Source organism: Macaca thibetana, chromosome 15, assembly GCF_024542745.1.
Source record: "Macaca thibetana thibetana isolate TM-01 chromosome 15, ASM2454274v1, whole genome shotgun sequence".
Classification (NCBI taxonomy): domain Eukaryota; kingdom Metazoa; phylum Chordata; class Mammalia; order Primates; family Cercopithecidae; genus Macaca; species Macaca thibetana.
Genome location: NC_065592.1, coordinates 102,221,817 through 102,241,216, shown reverse-complemented (window position 1 = coordinate 102,241,216; position 19,400 = coordinate 102,221,817). Strand labels below are relative to the sequence as shown.

The following is a 19,400-nucleotide window of genomic DNA, read 5'->3' as shown; positions in this document are numbered from 1 at the left end:
TTTCTTATAAAAGGTGACCATCCCTCAGGCTAGAAAGTGGACCTCCAGCCAAGACCAGAGACAAGCACTCTGAAGGAGGAGGGGTTAGGGCAGGAGTTTTATGCTGAACGGGTGGGATAAATATACATACTCAACAGATTACAGGAGGAGCTATGAATAATGAGGGTAGTCCTGACACATGTTTATCAAACAAACATGGATGTAACATATAACCCATGTTCACTTTGGGGTGGTGACTTAACATTTAAATGTGTTACAATAAGGCCCTACACATCAAAAGGTCTTTTCAGAACACAAATGCACTCAATAGCACAGGCTCTGTAAGCCAGCCAGAGCCAGTCCGTAGTCAGTGGTCTTCCTATCAGGAGAAAGTTACTGAAATCAGTCTCTTGTCCAACCAAAGCTGTAGTTATGGCTGGTGGAACAGGCGGTAAGTTAGTCAGCATCTGGTGCAGCTGCAAATTGTTTTAATATTACTTATCTCAAGAGCAGTGTTTGTTCACCTGCTGGAGAAAAAGAAAAATCTTGTGGCAGCTAGAACATGGTTTGGTCATTAGGTACAGAGATGTGTAACTTAACCCTTGCCTGATCTTGTTTATAATTTGATATCTTATTGACACAAAGAGTCTGTTCTGTCAGTCTTACGCTCTCTATTTTAACATTCAGGCTGGTCACTTGTTGTGTCCAAACCATAAAAGAGAGGAGGTAAAAAGAGGCCTATATGACCTCCCATCCCACTGTGGCTGGGAACTAAGTTTTTCATTTTTTTTCTGGGGTCCCCTTGGTCAAGTGGGGGTCTGTTTGGTCAGTGTGGGCTTAGAGTTTTATTTTTAGTTTATATCTCTAAAATTACTGAGAAGTGATTTTAGCTATTACTTGTGCTCAAGGAAAACAATCTGATCTTTTTTTCCACTAAATGAAAAGTGTAGCTCTGTGAAAAGATTATAGGCATTTCCACAGGCAGAAAACATCAAGTTGAGGCTAGACATCTTTTTATTGACAGAGTGATAACAGTTTGAAATATATCCTACATAATGCTGGAACAAAGATGCTGCTTGAAGGGGCTCTGCCACCAAGCCCAAACCATTTGAGCAACACAGAATAATAATCCCATGAAAATCCATGAACTTATAAGAAGATTTTAAAAGATCAACTATAAAACACTCCAAAGGGCAAGTATGAAAGGATTTTTAATTTACAGAAATATGACATAATGATCAACTCAATCATGTGTATATTGCATAAAGATTTTGGTAAATAACACATCAATGAAAATCAATCATTAAGAGATTTGTTGATATACTAGAATCTCTGGGACACAGCTAAGGCAGTGTGAAAAGGGAAATGCATAGTAGTAAACACCCACATCAAAAAGTTAGAAGGATCTCAAGTTAACAACCTAATATCACAACTGAAAGAATTACAGAAGCAAGAGGAAACCAACTCCAAGGCTATCAGAAGACAAGAAATAACAAAAATCAGAGCTGAACTGAAGGAAATTGAGAAATAAAAAAACAACAAATCCAGGAGTTGGATTTTTGAAAAAATTAATAAGATACTTAGGCCACTAGCTAGACTAATAAAAAATAAAGAAGAGAAGATAGAAATAAACACAATTAGAAATGACAAAGAGGATGTTGCCACTGACCCCACAGATAGGAAACTAACCATCCAAAACTACTACAAACACCTATATGTACAAGAACTGGAAAACCTAGAAAAGATGAGTAAGTTCCTGGACATATAAACCCTCCCAAGACTGAAACATGAAGAAATCGATTCCCCGAATAGAACAATAATGAGCTCTGAAATTGAATCAGTAATGAATAGCCTACTAACCAAAGAAAGCCCAGGACCAGATGGATTAACATCCAAATTCTACCAGATGTACAAAGAAGAGCTGGTACTATTCCTACAGAAACTATTACAAAAAATTGAGGAAGAGGGACTCCTCCCTAACTCGCTCTGTGAGGCCAGCATCATCCTGATGCCAAAACCTGGTAGAGACACAACAAAAAGAGAAAACTTCAGGCCAGTATCCTTAACAAACATTGATGCAATAATCTTCAGCAAAATACTTGCTAACTGAATCCAGTAGCATATTAAAAAGTTAATCCACCACAAACAAGTAGGCTTCATCCTACTTGGTTGAAGGTTGGTTCAACACATGTAAATCAACAAACATAATTCATCACATAAACAGAACTAAAGATGAAAACCACGTGATTATCTCAATAGACTCAGAAAAGGCCTTTGATAAAATTCAGCATCCTTTCATGCTAAAAGCTCTCAGTAAACTAGTTATTGAAGGAATGTACCTCAAAATAATGAGAGCCATTTATGACAAACCCACAGCCAACATCATACTGAATGGGCAAAAGCTGGAAGCATTCCCTTTAAAAACCAGTACAAGACAAGGATGCCCTCTCTCACTACTACTATTAAACATAGTATTGGAAGTCCTGGCCAGAGCAATCAGGCAAGAGAAAGAAATAAAAGGTGTCCTAATATGAAGAAGAGAAGTCAAACTATCCCTGTTTGCAATGACATGATTCGATATGCAGAAAACCTCAGAGTCTCAGCCCAGAAGTCCCTTCAGCTGATAAACAACTCCAGCAAAGTTGCAGGATACAAAATCAATGTGCAAAAATCAGTGGCATTTCTAAAAACCAACAACAGGCAGGCTGAGAGCCAAATCAGGAAGCCAATCTCATTCACAATTGCCACAAAAAGATAAAATACCTAGGAATACAGCTAACCATAGAGGTGAAAGATCTTTACTACGAGAATTACAAAACACTGCTCAAAGAAATCAGAGATGATGGCCGGGTGCAGTGGTTCACGCCTGTAATCCCAGCACTTTGGGAGGCCAAGGCGGGCAGACAACGAGGTCAGGAGTTCGAGACCAGCCTGACCAACATGGTGAAACCTCAGCTCTACTGAAAATACAAAAATTAGCTGGGTGTGGTGGTGTGTGCCTGTAATCCCAGCTACTCAGGAGGCTGAGGCAGGAGAATTGCTTGAACCCAGGAGGCAGAGGTTGCAGTGAGCTGAGATTGCACCACTGCATTGCAGCCTGGGCGACAGAGCGACTTGGTCTCAAAAAAAAAAAAAAAAAAAAAAAAAAAAAAAAAAAAAAAAGAAAAAAAGAAAAGAAATCTGAGATGACACAAACAAACGAAAAAGGAAAAAAGCATTCCATGCTCACGGACAGGAAGAATCAATATCATTAAAATGGCCATACTGCCCAAGCATTACAGATTCAGCATTATTCCTATCAAACTATCAATGACATTCCTCATAGAACTAGAAAAAACTATTTTAAAATCCACTTGGGGCGGGGCGCGGTGGCTTATGCCTATAATCCCAGCACTTTGGGATGCAAGTTTATCTCTTTGGGTCAGCCTGGCCAACATGGCAAAACCCTGTCTCTACTAAAAATACGAAAATTAGGTGGGTGTGGTGGCAGGTGCCTGTAATCCCAGCTACTCGGGAGGCTGAAGCAGGAGAATTGCTTGAACCCGGGAGGTGGAGGTTGTGGTGAGCTGAGATCGCACCACTGCACTCTAGCCTGGATGACAGAGTGAGAATTGAGATCTCAAAAAAATAATAATTAAAATAAAAAATAAATCAAATAAAATTCACTTGGAACCAGAAAAAGAGCTCAAATAGTCAGGATGATCCTAAGCAAAAAGAAAAAAACTGGAGGCATCACATTACCCAACTTCAAACTATACTACAGGGCTACAGAAATCAAAACAGCGTGACATTGTACAAAAACAGACAAATAGACCAATGCAACAGAATAGAGTTTGGAAATAAGGTTGCACACCTACAATCATCTTATTTTTGACAAAACTGACAAAAACAAGCAATGGGGAAATGACTCCCTATTCAGTAAATGGTGCTGAGATAACTGGCTAGCCATATGCAGGAGATTAAAACTGGAACCCCTCCTTATACCATATACAAAAATCAACTCAACATGAATTAAGGTTTAAACATAAAACCCAAAACTATAGAAACCCTGGAAGACAACCTAGGCAATACCATTCTGGACATAAAAACAGGTAAAGATTTCATGATGAAGATGCCAAAAGCAATCACAACAAAAGCAAAAACAGATCAATGGGATCTAATTAAACTTAAGAGCTTCTGCAAAGTAGAAGAAACTGTTAGCAAAGTAAACAGACAAGCTACAAAATGGTAGAAAATATTTGCAAACTATGCATCTGACAAAGGTCTAATATCTAGCATCTATAAAAAACTTAAATTTACAAGAAAAAGACAACCCCATTAAAAAGTGGACAAAGAACATGAACAGACACTTTTCAAAAGAAGACATACATACAGCCAACAAGCATATGAAAATGTTCAGTATTACTGATGATTTGAGAAATGCAAATCAAAACCACAATGAGATACCATCTCACGCCAGTCAGAATGCTCATTATTAAATAATCAAAAAATAACAGATGCTGGCAAGGTTGCAGAGAAAAGGGAACACTTATACACTGTTGGTGAAAGTATAAATTGGTTCAACCATTGTGGAAAGCAGTGAGATGATTCCTCAAAGAGCTAAAAATAGAACTATTATTCAACCTGGCAATCCTATTACTGAGTATATGCCCAGAGGAATATAAATCATCCTACCGTAAAGACACATACACGTTCGTGTTCATTGCAGCACTATTCAAAATAGCAAAGACATGGAACCTACCTAAATGCCCATTAATGACAGATTGGATAAAGAAAATGTGGTACATATACACCATGGAATACCATGCAGCCATATGAAAGAACAAGATCGGGTCTCTTGTGGGAACGTGGATGAAGCTGGAGGTCACTGTTCTCAACAAACACAGGAACGGAAAACCAAATACTGCATGTTCTCATATATAAGTGGGAGTTAAATAATGAGGACTCATGGACACAAAGAGGGGAGCAACACACACTGGGTCCCACTTGAGGGTGGAGGGTGGGAGGAGGGAAAGGATCAGAAAAAAATAACTATTGGGTTCTAGGCTTAGTACTTGTGTGACAAAATAATCTGTACAACATACCCTGTGACATGAGTTTACTTATGTAACAAACCCGCACAAGTATCCCTGAACCTAAAAGTTATAAAAAAGATTTGTTGAACTTTGTTCGGAGTATGTGTATTGAGAGTAGGTTATGCGGCAATAATAAATAGTACCCAAAGTATGAGTAGATCAAAGTACAAAAAGTGTATTTCTTTTTCTTTTCTTTTCTTTTTTTTTTTTTTTTTTTTGAGATGGAGTCTCACTCTGTCACCCAGGCTGGAGTGCAGTGGTGCATTCTCAGCTCACTGTAACCTCTGCCTCCCAGGTTCAAGCGATTCTCCTGTCACAGCCACCGTAGTAGCAGGGATTACAGGTACCTGCTACCATGCCCGGCTAATTTTTGTACTTTTTAGTAGAGACAGGATTTCACCATATTGGCCAGGTTGGTCTCGAACTCCTGACCTTGTGATCCACCCACCTCGGCCTCCCAAAGTGCTGGGATTACAGGCGTCAGCCACGACGCCTGGCCCTTCTTTTTCACATACCAGTTGCAAGTGGTTTTCAGGTTGCCAAGGCACCTCTCACGCATATGATCATACAGGAACTGATGTCTGCTTTGCCTCCTTTTTTATAACTTCCAGCAATGTGTTACATTTCCCAATCAGCCCAAGGAGGAAAAGCTGAACATAGACATATCACTCCTGCTCACCTAGCACTGGCTAGAATTTAGTCACATGGTCACCCCTAAGCGCACGAGAAGTGAGGGAATGTAGGTTATCTGTATGCTGAGGATGCAGAGAAAGTGGGTTTGGGGGACCAGCTAGCCACTCTGCCTCCATGCAGAATAGCATCATTTTAGTCAGGAAACAGTTATAAAAGTGGTTATGGCTGAGCATGGTGACTCACGCCTGTAATCCCAGAACTTTGGGAGGCTGATGTGGGCGGATCACCTGAGGTCAGGAGTTTGAGACGAGCCTGACCAACATGGTGAAACCCTGTCTCTACTAAAAATACAAAAATTAGCCGGGTGTGGTGGCGCATGCCTGTAATCTCAGCTACTCAGGAGGCTGAGGCAGGAGTATCCCTTGAAACTGGGAGGAAGATTGTGCCATTGTACTCCAGCCTGGGTGACAGCGCGAGACTCTGTCTCAAAAAAAAAAAAAAAAAAGAGGGAGGGTTGATTATGGTAAAAATGTGTTAGAAGTGGTTTCAAAAAAGAGAAAAGATTGTAAGAGAACAATTTATGATGTACCATGTTGCAAGAAAATTAACTTTGAAATGTCCATTAAAATAAGAGCTAAATCCAGTTTAGGTCAAGGAAGTTTTTATTTTTATTTTTTTTAACAAGTCTCAGACCCTTATTCCAGATTTCCAGTTGATTACCTAAATATTTTCTCTCAGTAGCTCTAGAAGCCTGAGATGGCAATTCTCTTTCTCTGGCTTGGGTGAGTAAAAGTGTGTAAACCTGAGTGAAGAAATGAAGGAAACCCATAGCCCCAATCCTGTTGTGGATCATGTATTCCCCTGATAAAACAACAGCTTTCTAATCCCAGTGCTCCTTTCTTGCAGGCTTTGTTTTTAAGATGTTTGAAGCACTTTATTATGTAAGTGCAATTTCTTAGAGTTCTAAAAGCTGCTTAAGTGATCAATAAAGTTTTGTTACATTTGTAAGCCTAGGTAGGTTTGAAGGTCTTCAGAGAATCACGTGTGTTGCCTTCGTGGTTTTAGGTTTGTGAAGTCACCATCAGAAGAGAATGCTTTTAACAATATCTCTCAGCTAGATTTAAAAATGAACTATTAGTTGAATACAAAAGTTCATTACCCCAAATTTGACAAATTAAGTATTAACTAAAAACACTAGTACCAATAATTATAATTTTCTTTGGACATACGTTTTCCTAAGATACAAAAATTCCAATTGGGACCGAATCTTCTTTTTTTTTTTTGAGACAGAGTCTCACTCTGTTGCCCAGGCTGGAGTGCGGTGACACGATCTCGGCTCACTGCAAGCTCCGCCTCCCGGGTTCACACCATTCTCCTGCCTCAGCCTCCTGAGTAGCTGGGACTACAGGCGCCCAGCACCATGACTGCTATTTTTTTTGTATTTTTAGTAGAGACGGGATTTCAACGTGTTAGCCAGGATGGTCTCAATCTCCCTGACCTCTCAATCCACCCGCCTCGGCCTCCCAAAGTGCTGGGATTACAGGTGTGAGCCACCACGCCCAGCCCCAGGACAGAATCTTAGACCTGTTACAAATGTCCTCTAGTCTTAAGTAGTCAGTTCAATGACTGAATCCCCCAGACTATGGAGACACCCACTGTGAAAATGTGCACCTGATAACAGAGAAGAAACTACTCACAAATACTCTGAACACAGAGAGATTTCTAGAATGACACTTGTGGGATGTGCCAGAGAACAGGCTCTACATGGGAGGGGACACAGTGTGCACACCTTCTAAATTGGGTTGGAAGGAGGGAAAACTGGATTTTGTTTTACCCATAGGACCATCCTTGTGATGGAAATAGGGGATATATTAGTCCCGGAACCGATTGCAAGAGGTCAGAAGAGCTACTAACTCCCCCCACTCTCTTTTCATGCTTTGGAGACTCTGATCATAAAATAGCAATTACTCATCTGAATAGTGAATATTGCTTAAGTTCAGAAGATCCAAAGGTCCTACTCTAGACCATGCTGTCCCCTAAGCACAGGAGTGTGACTTTTGGGCCACAGGGCATCATTTGTCTGGGAGCAGGTGAAGGGCACCCGGCTGGACAGGAGGATCTGTCCCTTTCACGACCTCCCAAGGCCTCGCCTCTGGTCTCAGGGGACAATAGCATTCCTGTCTGTGGTTGCAGCTTGGGTTCATACCAATGCTCTTTAAAAAGTCACCTGCTAATGCACCACCAACCTGGTGGACAGTAATATTGAAAACTCCTTTGACATTTGTGAAAAAGCCTTTCTGGAATATCAAGAATTAGGGAAACATGCCAAAGAAATGGATGCAGAAAAAAATGTTCTTGACTTATTTCTTGTCCCATCATTTCTATCTCAACGTTTGTCTTATGCCTGCTTTATTTCTCCATTCTGTCCCCATTTCAGCTTCCTGTGGAGCCTTCACTCCTCTTTGGTTTTTTTAATGCTACCAACAGAGTTGCTATGCAAATGTCTGCTGTGGTAACTAACCAAGCAGAAGGTTAGTTCTGCTCTAAACTAAGCTCTGGTTATCCACTGCGGATGCAGGCTGTCCAACTTTCCTCTAAAGTATTTATTTATTTGAGACAGTCTCACTCTGTTGCCCAGGCTAGAGTGCAGTGGCAGGTTCTCAGCTCACTGCAACCTCTGCCTCCCAGGTTCAAGTGATTCTCCCACCTCAGCTTCCTGAGTAGCTGGGATTACAGGTGTGCACCACCACGCCTGGCAAATTTTTGTATTTTTAATAGAAATGGGGTTTTGCCATGTTGGCCAGGCTGGTCTTGAACTCCTGACTTCAGGTGATCTGCCCACCTCGGCCTCCCAAAGTGCTGGGATTACAAGGCATGAGCCACGGCACCCAGACAGTTTTTTCTATTTTTAGTAGAGACGGGGTTTCACTGTGTTGGCCAGGCTAGTCTCGAACTCTTGACCTCAAGTGATCCCCCTGCCTTGACCTCCCACAGTGCTGGGATTATAGGTGTAAGCCACCACGCCCAGCCCTCTAAAGTATTTATGAATGTGCAGTGGAGGTGAAAATTTACAACACTGAAAAATAAGCCCATCAGGCAATAATTTGCCAGAATCTTGCAGCTATTTCCATTAGCTAAGATGTCAGTATTTCTTTACTTAGCAATAAATCAGAGTCGTGCAGAAAAATTTTACACAGGGGTCTCCCAGAGGTAGCCTTGATTTGCACCTGGCTGAGGTAAAGGCATTGGATTGAAAATTTTAGGCAGCAGGATACAGTTGATGTGGAAATCAAAATAGAGCACCTCGCCAGCCCAAAATGAGGCGCTTCCAGAAAGTTAGAAGTATGGTACCGAAATGCAAACTCCACATCTCCCATGCTTCCCGCTGCCTTCAGAAGTCAGCCTGCTGCCTGCTCTCTCCCCAGCAACACTCACCTGCTCTCCCCATTGCTGTCAATCAAATGCTCTCCATAGTCATATGGAAACTGCACTAGACAGAAGACAGGCAGACAGTAGGTAAAGAAATAATGTAGAGGCAAATTGTGCCCTAGGAACTGCAGTCTCCACCAAGGAGCTCCCTAGGAATAGGGCTACCAGGGAAAGAGGCTAGATGGATGTATAAAACTAATTGCAATATGTCATGCAATGTGTTTAACTTTCCTAATTTTTCCAGAAGAGCAGTTGTAGATGAACGCCAGCTGGACACCAGGAAGGGGGCTGGGACGTAAGTCTAGTGCAAGGCATGCAGCAGAAAAGCAGAGCAGAGAAGAAACAGGGCTGACAGTGCTAGGTGACAAAATAGTGTCTTACATGACAGCATTTTTTTTTTTTTTTTTTTTTTTTTTTTTGAGACAGTCTCACTCTGTCACCCAGGCTGGAGTGCAGCGCCACGATCTTGGCTCTCCGCACCCTCTGCCACTGAGATTCAAGTGATTCTCCTTCCTCAGCCTCCCGAATAGCTGGGATTACAGGCACCTGCCATCGTGCATGGCTAATTTTTGTATTTTTAGTAGAGATGGGATTTCACCACATTGGCCAAGCTGTTCTTGAACTCCTGACCTCATGATCCACCTGCCTTGGCCTCCCAAAGTGCTGGGATTACAGGTGTGAGCCACCGCACCTGGCCCACAGCATGTCTTTTGAAATGAAAAGAAGAAGCTAGTGAGGCACATGTTGAAGTGGTGCAGATTAACACATTAAAAAGTATCTACTATAGGAATCAAAAGATAATTTTAGAAAGTGCAATTAATATATTTAAGTAAGCCATGTCTAAAAATATTTGAGCCAAAAAATCATAGTTGAAATAAGCTAATATTAAGTGGGAGATGGGTGAGACAGCAAACCAGGTAGGACAACAAGAAAAGGAATAACATCATTAAAACTCTACACTGAGGCAACTGGAGGCTGAATTGACAGTGTGGGATATTGTGTCAGTGATTTGCTGAAATAAATATGAGCTTTTCTAGAATACAGAGTGCACCTTTCAAACATAAACCAGTCAGAGCCCAGGGTCTTTCTATCATTGTTCTTTGTCATATGGTTTTTATTATTATGGTCACAAAATGCCTGTAGCAACTCCAGGCTTTGCTTCCAAAGTCCAGGCAGGAAGGAGAAGAAAGGATAATGTCAAAGGGCAAAAACATTTTTTTCCCTCAAAGTGGTTTGATGTTCTATGTTGCCACTCATTGAGCTACCCTGTGCAAGAAAATTCTCAAAGCCCCGTGGCTTCTGCCTCATATTTGATGCAGCTGAAACTAGCAGAGCTCTTTCCAGCCTTCCTCACGGGCTGTCTGAAATTCTCAGGCAGGGAACTTGGGAGCTTGATGAACAGACAAACTCTGCTGGAAATAAAAACCATGTTGTATTCAGAATATCAGCTCCTCCATCACCTGAAGTCTGTGATAGAGTTGAGCTCACAGCTCTTCTGTCTTTCTTTTTTTATTGAGACGGAGTCTCGCTCTGCCACCCAGGCTGGAGTGCAGTGGCACGATCTCGGCTCACTGCACCCTCCACCTCCTGAGTTCAAGCGATTTTCCTATCTCAGCCTCCCGAGTAGCTGGGACTACAGGCACGTGCCACCACCCCCAGCCAATTTTTGTATTTTTAGTAGAGACAGGTTTTCACCGTGTTAGCCAGGATGGTCTCGATCTCTTGATCTCGTGATCCGCCCACCTTGGCCTCCCAAAGTGCTGGGATTACAGTCGTGAGCCACCACGCTTGGCCTCTTCTGCCTTTGTTTTCTGAGAAAGCTTCTGTCATTCAAGCGTACAGATTTTGGGTAAACCAACCCCACCGGTTTACCCTCTGAGTCTTAACCTGTAGTTGGCAATGTATAAGATGTTACTTCCTAAACAATGACCATCTGTTTCCATTGTGATTGTTCTTTTTTCTTTTTGTCCTAATTTAATGGGTCTTTGACATATAAACTAAGGAGTAAGATTTACATAATTTTTTAAAAACTAATCATGCTGCTGAGAAAAGTACATATACTTTTTCATATTCCTCCCATTAAGAACAAATAAAAACCTGATGTTATATCTAAAACACAGAAAGACTGAAAAGGGGCAAGAAAGCAGAGCATCTAGTGACACAGAGATCCAAAAAAACACTGGTGAATTCCCCTGGTATTATTTTTGCCTCATATATCTTACATTAAGTAATGGAAAATCTAGTGACTTGGAAACATTAACAGGCACAGACAAAAAATGCCCCAATAAAAGCCTGCTGTCTGTAGCCAAAGGACCGTGAAAAGGGCATCCTAAAAGGAGAGAAAACTTTGAGATAACAGTCGTTCTGCTCTAGTCAAACACAATGGAAGAAAGAGGCATACCGACCTGAAAGGAGAGCATAAAACTGCCCCTATTTGCCATGACATGATAAATCCCAAGGAATCCACAAAATTAACTCCATGAATGCATAAGTGTGTTCATTCAGGTCTCAGCATACAAGATACATGCACACACAGTCAGCCCTCCATATCTACAGGGTCTGCAGTCACAGATTCAAGCAGTCATGGATCAAAAAGATTTGAAAACATAAAGATAACAATAAAATAAAAATCAGTGCAAATGAAAATATAGTATAAGAACTATGTATATAGCATTTACATTGTATTTAGTATTATAAGTAAACTAGAGAGAGTTTAAAGTATACGGAGAATATGCACTGATTATATGTAAGTACTATACCATTTTATCTAAGGGACTGAAGCAGCCACAAATTTTGGTATCCATCTGGGATCCTGGGACCAATTCCGCATGGATACCATGAGACAAATCTACTAACATATAGGCACCAAAATTAACAATACGATACCATTTAATATCATTTGAAAAATACTTAAGTGTAAGTTTAACAAAGAACTTATGTGCTGAAAACTAAACAATGCTGATGAAAAAAGATCTAAACAAATCTTTTTAGAGACATGCCATGTTCATGTTATGAAAGACTTAAGACTTCACATAGTAAAGATGAAAATTATCCGAATGAACCAAATTGATAGATTTTATGCAATATCTATTAAAATCTTAGCAAGATTTTTTATTAAGACTTTATTCCGAAATTTATCTGAAAAGGCAAATAAACTAAAATCGCTAAAAGAATCTTGAAAAAGAACAATAAAGTTGCATTAACCAGCTTGCACAATTTCAGAATTTATTATACAGCTACAATAATCAAGACTGTGCAATATTGGTCAATAGACAATGGCAGACACATAGACCAACTGAATGGAATAGAAAATCAAAAAATAGAATTACACAACTACGCCTAACTTATTTTTGAAAAAATTGAAAAAAAGACTCAAAAGAGGAAAGATAACCTTTCAACAAATAGTGCTAAAACAATTGGACATTTATAGGCAAAAAATAAAATACAACATAATTCTCACATTTTTTACAAAAATTATATGATGAATTTAAATGTAAAACATAAAAAGAAAAAAACACAAGAGAAAGTCATCAGGATCTCGAGCTAGGCAAAGTTCTTAGTCTTGAGACCAAAAGCACACTTTATGGAGAAAAAATTAATGTCAGACTACACTAAAATTTAAAACATTTTTTGGCTGGGCACGGTGGCTCACACCTGTAATCCCAGCACTTTGGGAGGCCAGCACAGGTGGATCACAAGGTCAGGAGATCGAGACCATCGTGACTAATGTGGTGAAACCCAGTCTCTACTAAAAAATACAAAAAATTAACTGGGCATGGTGGCAGGCACCTGTAGTCCCAGCTACTTGGGAGGCTGAGGCAGGAGAATGGTGTGAACACGGGAGGTGGAGCTTGCAGTGAGAAGAGATCCCACCACTGCACTCCAGCCTTGGCAACAGAGTGAGACTCCGTCTCAAAACAAACAAACAAAACCATTTTTCTTTGTTAAAAAAAAAAAACACACAGTTATGAGGATGGAAACAAACTACAAGCTGGAAGAAAATATTTGCAAACCACATATCAAACAAAGTACCAGTATCTCAAATCCATAATAAGCTTTTAAAACCCAACATTAAAGAGAAACATCAGCAAGATGGTAGAACAGGAAGGCTCAGGTCCTCATTTTTCTACAGAGACACTGACATGACAACAATATATAGACCAAATTGTCTTTGTGAGAATTTTAGAAATCAGTTAAGGGATTGCAGCACTCCAGATGGGCACAAAGCCAAGAAGAGGCTTATCGAAGTGGGTAGAAAAATGTATAGCATTCCCCCTCCCCACAGTTCTCTCTTCCCTTGGCACAGTGTAGCAACTTCAGGAGTGAGTAAACTCCCAACTTCTAGTTTCTCCCTGAGTAGGGAAGGAAAAGAGTGGAATGTTCATTCAATGTTCTGGCTTTTTTTTTGATGGGGGAGCAGCATGGGGTGCCCTGCTGGAGGGGGAGAGCACTGCTGGGGCAACTGGTTTCTTTCTTACATAACCTGAAGTACTTACAGGAATCAGCGTAGTTTAGATGCCAGGTTGGGGGCCACTGAGAATAGAAGTGAGTGCTGTGGATGGTTATAGTTCCAGAGATGCTGCAGTACTATAGAATGACACAAGGAGAGATTGTGAAATACTGAGAAGTAGGGACAAATAGCTTTAACACAAAAGTTATACACATAAGCCCAAAGAAGACTTATCTCTAGAAAGGCTTTGAGAGGTCTCCAGAACCTCTAGCTGGATTTATTGCTGAGGGCCTATCCCTTCTACAAAACCCATCAGGGAGAGGTGGCTTTTAAAAAATATTCAGATCTCAACAAAAGATCACAAAGTATACAAAGAAACAGAGAGAAGTAGCCAAATCAAAGAAACAAGGTAAAACTCCAGGAGCTGACCCTAAAAAACCTAAGCACTATGAAGTACATGACAAAGAACCCAAAATGCTTATCATAAATATGCTCAATGAGATAAAAGAGAACATAAACAACTAAATGAAATGAGGAAAATAATGCATGAGCAAAATGAGAATATCAACAAAGAGTTAGAAACTATACAGAAAAAGAACTAAGCAGAAAATCTGGAGCTAAACGATAAAATAACTGACATAAAAATGTAATAGAGGGGTCAACAGCAGATTTGATCAAGCAGGATCGGAGGAAAGAAACAGAAAGCTTGAAGACAGGTCATGTGAAAGTGTTGTGTCAGAGGAACAAAAAGAAAAAAAGAATAAAGAAAAGTAAAGGAACCTAAGGCATTTATGGGGCACCATCAGACAGACCAATAAATGCATTATGGAAACCACAGAAAGAGAAGAGAAGCTAAAGAAAAAAAGAGCTTGTCTGAAAAAATAATGGCTAAAAACTTCTTAAATTTTAGAAAAGAAGTGAATAAAAGAACCTCAATGAGCTACAACTGAAATATACTTAACGAATCCCACACCAAGACACATTATAATCATACTGGTAAAAGTCACAGACAGAAAGAATCTTGAAAGTAACAAGGGAAAATAAGCTCATCATACACAAGGAAACTCTTATAAGATTATCATGGGTTTCTCAGAAGAAATCTTGCAGGTCATAAAGGAATGGGATGATATATTCAAAGTGTTAAAAGAAATAATAAACTGCCAAACATATCCAGCAAACCTGTCCTCCAAAAATAAAAGTGAAATACTAAAAGGAGTCCTTCAAGTTAAATGAGGGAAACTAGACAGTAATATAAACTATATGAAAATATAAAGCTCTCTGGTAAAAGATAAATATACAGGACCCTGTAGTATTTTCATGGCAGTGCATACATTATTTTTATTTTTTCATAGAATATGAAATACAAAGGCATAAAAATAACATGAAATCTATGTTAATTGATATACAGTATAAAAAGATGTAGGCAGTGACATCATAATGTAAAGGCAGACAGAGATGTAAAGAAGTATAGTTTCTATATGTGAATAAATTTACCATTGTTATCACTTCAAAATAGGTTGTTTGATTTTAAAATGTTTTATGTAATCTCAATTACAACCAAACAAAAATGTCAGTAGAAGACACAAAAGGAAATGAGAAGGGAATTGAAGCATAGCACTACAAAAAAAAATAAACAAAACAAAGGAAAGCAGTAAAAGAGAAAAAGAGGCACAAAATAACTACAAGACATACAGAAAATAAATAACAAAATAGCAATAGTAAGTTATTGAATATAAATGCTTTCCATATAAATGAATTAAACTTTCTTCTCCACTCCTAAGAAATGAAAGACACAAATTGATAAGTGGATTTTAAAAATCTAACCATATGCTGCCTACAAGAGACTCACTTTAGCTCTAAAGGCATATACATGGTCAAAGTGAAAGGATAGAAAAAGATATTCCATAGAAATGATAATTTAAAAAGAGCAAAGATGGCCATGCTCACATCAGACAAAAGAGACTTTAAGTCATGAACTGTCAGAAGAGAAAATAAGGGTATTATGTAATAAGAGAGGGTCAATTCACCAAGAAGATAGAACAATTATTAATATATATACACTTAACATTAGAGTTGCCAAATATATGAAGCAAAAATTGACAAATTGAAGGAGAAAATAGACAGCAACACAATAATAATATGAGACTTCAGTATTACGCTTTCAAGGATTGATAGAATAACCAGAGTGAAGATGTAAAAGGAAACAGAAGACTTGAACAATTCCAAGACCAGTTGAATCTAATAGAAATACATAGAACACTCCACCCTATAATAGCAAAACAGATATTATTTGCAAGTGCACACAAAATATTCTCCATAATTGACCACATGGTAAGCAAAAACAACAAATTTTAAATTATGATAAATATTAAAAAGTATGTTTTCTGACCACAATGACTCAAAATTTCATGGAATTTTAAAAGAAATTTTTAAAATGCTAAAATTCACAAGGAATCTAAAGGTACTCTGAAATAGCCAAAACAATCTTGAAAGGAATGAAGTTGAAGGCCCTACACTTTCTGATTTTAAAACTTATTACAGAGCTACAGTAATCAAAACAGTATGCTACTGCCATAAAGACAGATCTATAGACAATGGAACAGAATACAGTCTAGAAATAACTCCTTATGTATATGACTAAATAACCTTTGACAGAATTGCCAAGACCACACATAGGAGAATTAACAGTCTATTCAACAAATAGTGTTAAGAAAATATATATCCACATGCAAAAGAATAAAGTTGGATATTTACCTTACATGATTTATAAAAATAAACACAAAATTAACTACAGACCTAAAATTAATACCTAAAAGTATAAAATTTATAAATGAAAAAATGGGAGAAAGCTTCATGGCATTGGATTTGGCAGTGAGTTTTTGGATATAACATCAAAAGAAGAGGCAAAAAAGTAAGAATAGACAAGTGTGACTACAGCAAACTTTAACTTCTTCTCATCATAAGAAGCAGTAAAGTGAAATGTCAACCTGTGTGGTATGAAAAAAGATTTTTGTGTTTAGTCAACAGGTTTCAGCAATCCAAATGTCCATCAGTGAATGAAGGGATAAACAACCTGTGGTATATACATCAAGCAGGATCAGAGGAAAGAAACAGAAAACTTGAATATAGGTCCTTTGAAAGTACTGTGTCAGAGGAATAAAAAGAAAAAAGAAAAGTGAAGGAACCTAAGGCATTTATGGGACACCATCAGGCAGACCAACAGATGTATTATGGAAGTCCCAGAAAGAGAAGACAAGCTAAAGAAAAAAGGAACAATATTACTACTCAAAAAATGAATATTGCAAAAAGAACAAAGCTGGAGGCATCATGCTACTTGACTTCAAACTATACTACAAGGCTATAGTAACCAAAACAGCATGGTACTGGTACCAAAACAAATATATAGACCAATGCAACAGAACAGAGGCCTCAGAAATAACACCACATGTCTTCAACCATTGGATCTTCAACAAACCTGATGAAAACAAGCAATGGGGAGAGGAGTCTGTATTTAATAAGTGGTGCTGGGGAAATTGGCTAGCCATATGCAGAAAACAGAAACAGGACCCCTTTCTTACACCTTACACAAAAATTAACTCAAGAGGGATTAAAGACTTAAATGTAAAACCCAAAGTCGTAAATACCTTAGAAGAAAACCTAGGCAATACCATTTAGGACATAGGTATAGGCAAAGACTTTATGACTAAAACACCAAAAGCAACTGCAACAAAAGCCAAAATAGACAAATGGGATCTAATCAAACTAAAGAACTTCTGTACAGCAAAAGAAACCATCATCAGAGTGAACAGGAAACTCATAGAATGGGAGAAAAATTTTGCAGTCTATCCATCTGACAAACAAAGGTCTAATATCCAGAGTCTACAAAGAACTTAAACAAATCTACAAGATTAAAAAAAAAAAAAAAAAAAAAAAAAAAAAAAAAAAAAAAAACTCCATCAAAAAGTGGGCAAAGGATATGAACAGACAGTTCTCAAAAGAAGACATTTATGCAGCCAACAAACATATGAAAAAAGCTCATCATCACTGGTCATTAGAGAAATGCAAATCAAAACCACAGTGAGATATCATCTCACTCCAATTAGAATGGCAATTATTAAAAAGTTAGGAAACAACAGATGCTGATGAGGCTATGGAGAAATAGGAATGCTTTTACACTGTTGGTGGGAGTGTCAATTAGTTCAACCATTGTGGAAGACAGTGTGGCAATTCCTCAAGGATCTAGAACCAGAAATACTATTTGACCCAGCAATCCCATTACTGGGTATATGCCCCCCAAATTAGAAATCATCCTACTATAAAGACACATGCACACGTATGTTTATTGCAGCACTATTTACAATAACAAAGAGTTGGAAGCAACCAAATGCCAGTTAATGATAGACTGGATAAAGAAAATGTGGCACATATATGCCATGGAATACTATGCAGCCATAAAAAAGCATGAGTTCATGTCCTTTGCAGGGACGTGGATGAAGCTGGAAGCCATCATTCTCAGCAAACTAACGCAGGAACAGAAAAACAAACACTGCATGTTCTCACTCATATGTGGAGTTGAACAATGAGAACACATGGACACAGGGAGGGGAACAACACACACCAGGGCCTGTCAGGGGGTGGGGGGCAAGGGGAGGGAGAGCATTAGGATAAATACCTAATGCATGCGGGGCTTAAAACCTAGATGATGGGTTGATAGGTGCAGCAAACCACCATGGCACGTGTATATCTATGTAACAAACCTGGACGTTCTGCACACGTATTCCAGAATTTAAAGTAAAATTAAAAAGAGAGAGAAAGAGAAAAAGGAGCCTGACACCTCCTTGCCCTCTCTTACTTCCTCTCTTACCATGTGATCTGTGCACAGGCCAGTTCCTCTTTGCCTTCTGGCATAAATAGAAGCAGCCTGAGACCTTCACCAGATATAAGTATCCAAACTTAAACTTTCTACCCATCACAATTGTCAGCCAAATGACCCTGCATCAGGTATTCCTTTATAGCAACAAAAAACAGACTATGACAGTATCTTTAAGAAGTAGACATAGACTTACTACATGATCAAGCCATTGTACTCCTGGTTACTTATCCTAAAGAAATAAAGACTTTTGTTCACACAAAAACCTGTACACACATATGTGTTATATTCTTATATGTAATACCTAAAAACCGAATATAATCAGATGTCCTTCAGTAGGTAAATGGCTGAATCTGTGGATGTACTTGTAGTACATCCATGCCATGAAATACTACTCACCAATAAGAAAGAATGAACTATTGATATATGCAGCAATGCAGATGAATCACCAAACTATGCTGAATAAAAATGCCAATTTCTGAAGGTTGCATACTACATAATCCTATTTACGTAACATTCTTTAAATGAGAAAAACATAAAAATGGAGAACAGATTCGTAGTTGCCAAGGGTTAAAGAGAGGGTAGAGAGGGACAGGCAGGAAGTGGTTGTGACTATACAATAGGAACATGAGAGATCCTTGTAGAGATAAAAATTTTCTGTATCTTGCTTATTTCAAGGCTAAGATTCTGGTTTGCTGTAGTACTATAGGTTTGCAAGATGTTACTATAAGAAGGAATTGGTTAAAGAATACACAGGATCCATTTGTAATATTTATTACAGGAAAATTAATCCATGACCTCTTCAAATAAAATGTAAAAAAAAAAAAAAAGAAAACTAATTGTACTAATAAGAATAAACATCTTTTTAAGTTATCATCCATGTAGTCATCCTTTCTGGTGTTCTCTATTAAATTTGTCAATCCATATATCCAACCAACATCATCTCTTTCTGCCCGAAAGATTT

General features: G+C 38.7%; 1 protein-coding gene across 1 annotated transcript in view; it reads right to left on the bottom strand.

The window, feature by feature from the left end:
* LOC126937670 (40S ribosomal protein S20-like) overlaps window positions 1-10,984 on the bottom strand; it is a 1,038,442-nt gene extending 1,027,458 nt beyond the window's left edge. The window contains exon 1 of the mRNA XM_050761300.1: window positions 10,972-10,984. The gene's annotated coding sequence lies outside the window, so the exon portion shown is untranslated. The remainder of the gene's footprint in view (window positions 1-10,971) is intronic.
* Between the last annotated feature and the right edge of the window lie 8,416 nt (window positions 10,985-19,400).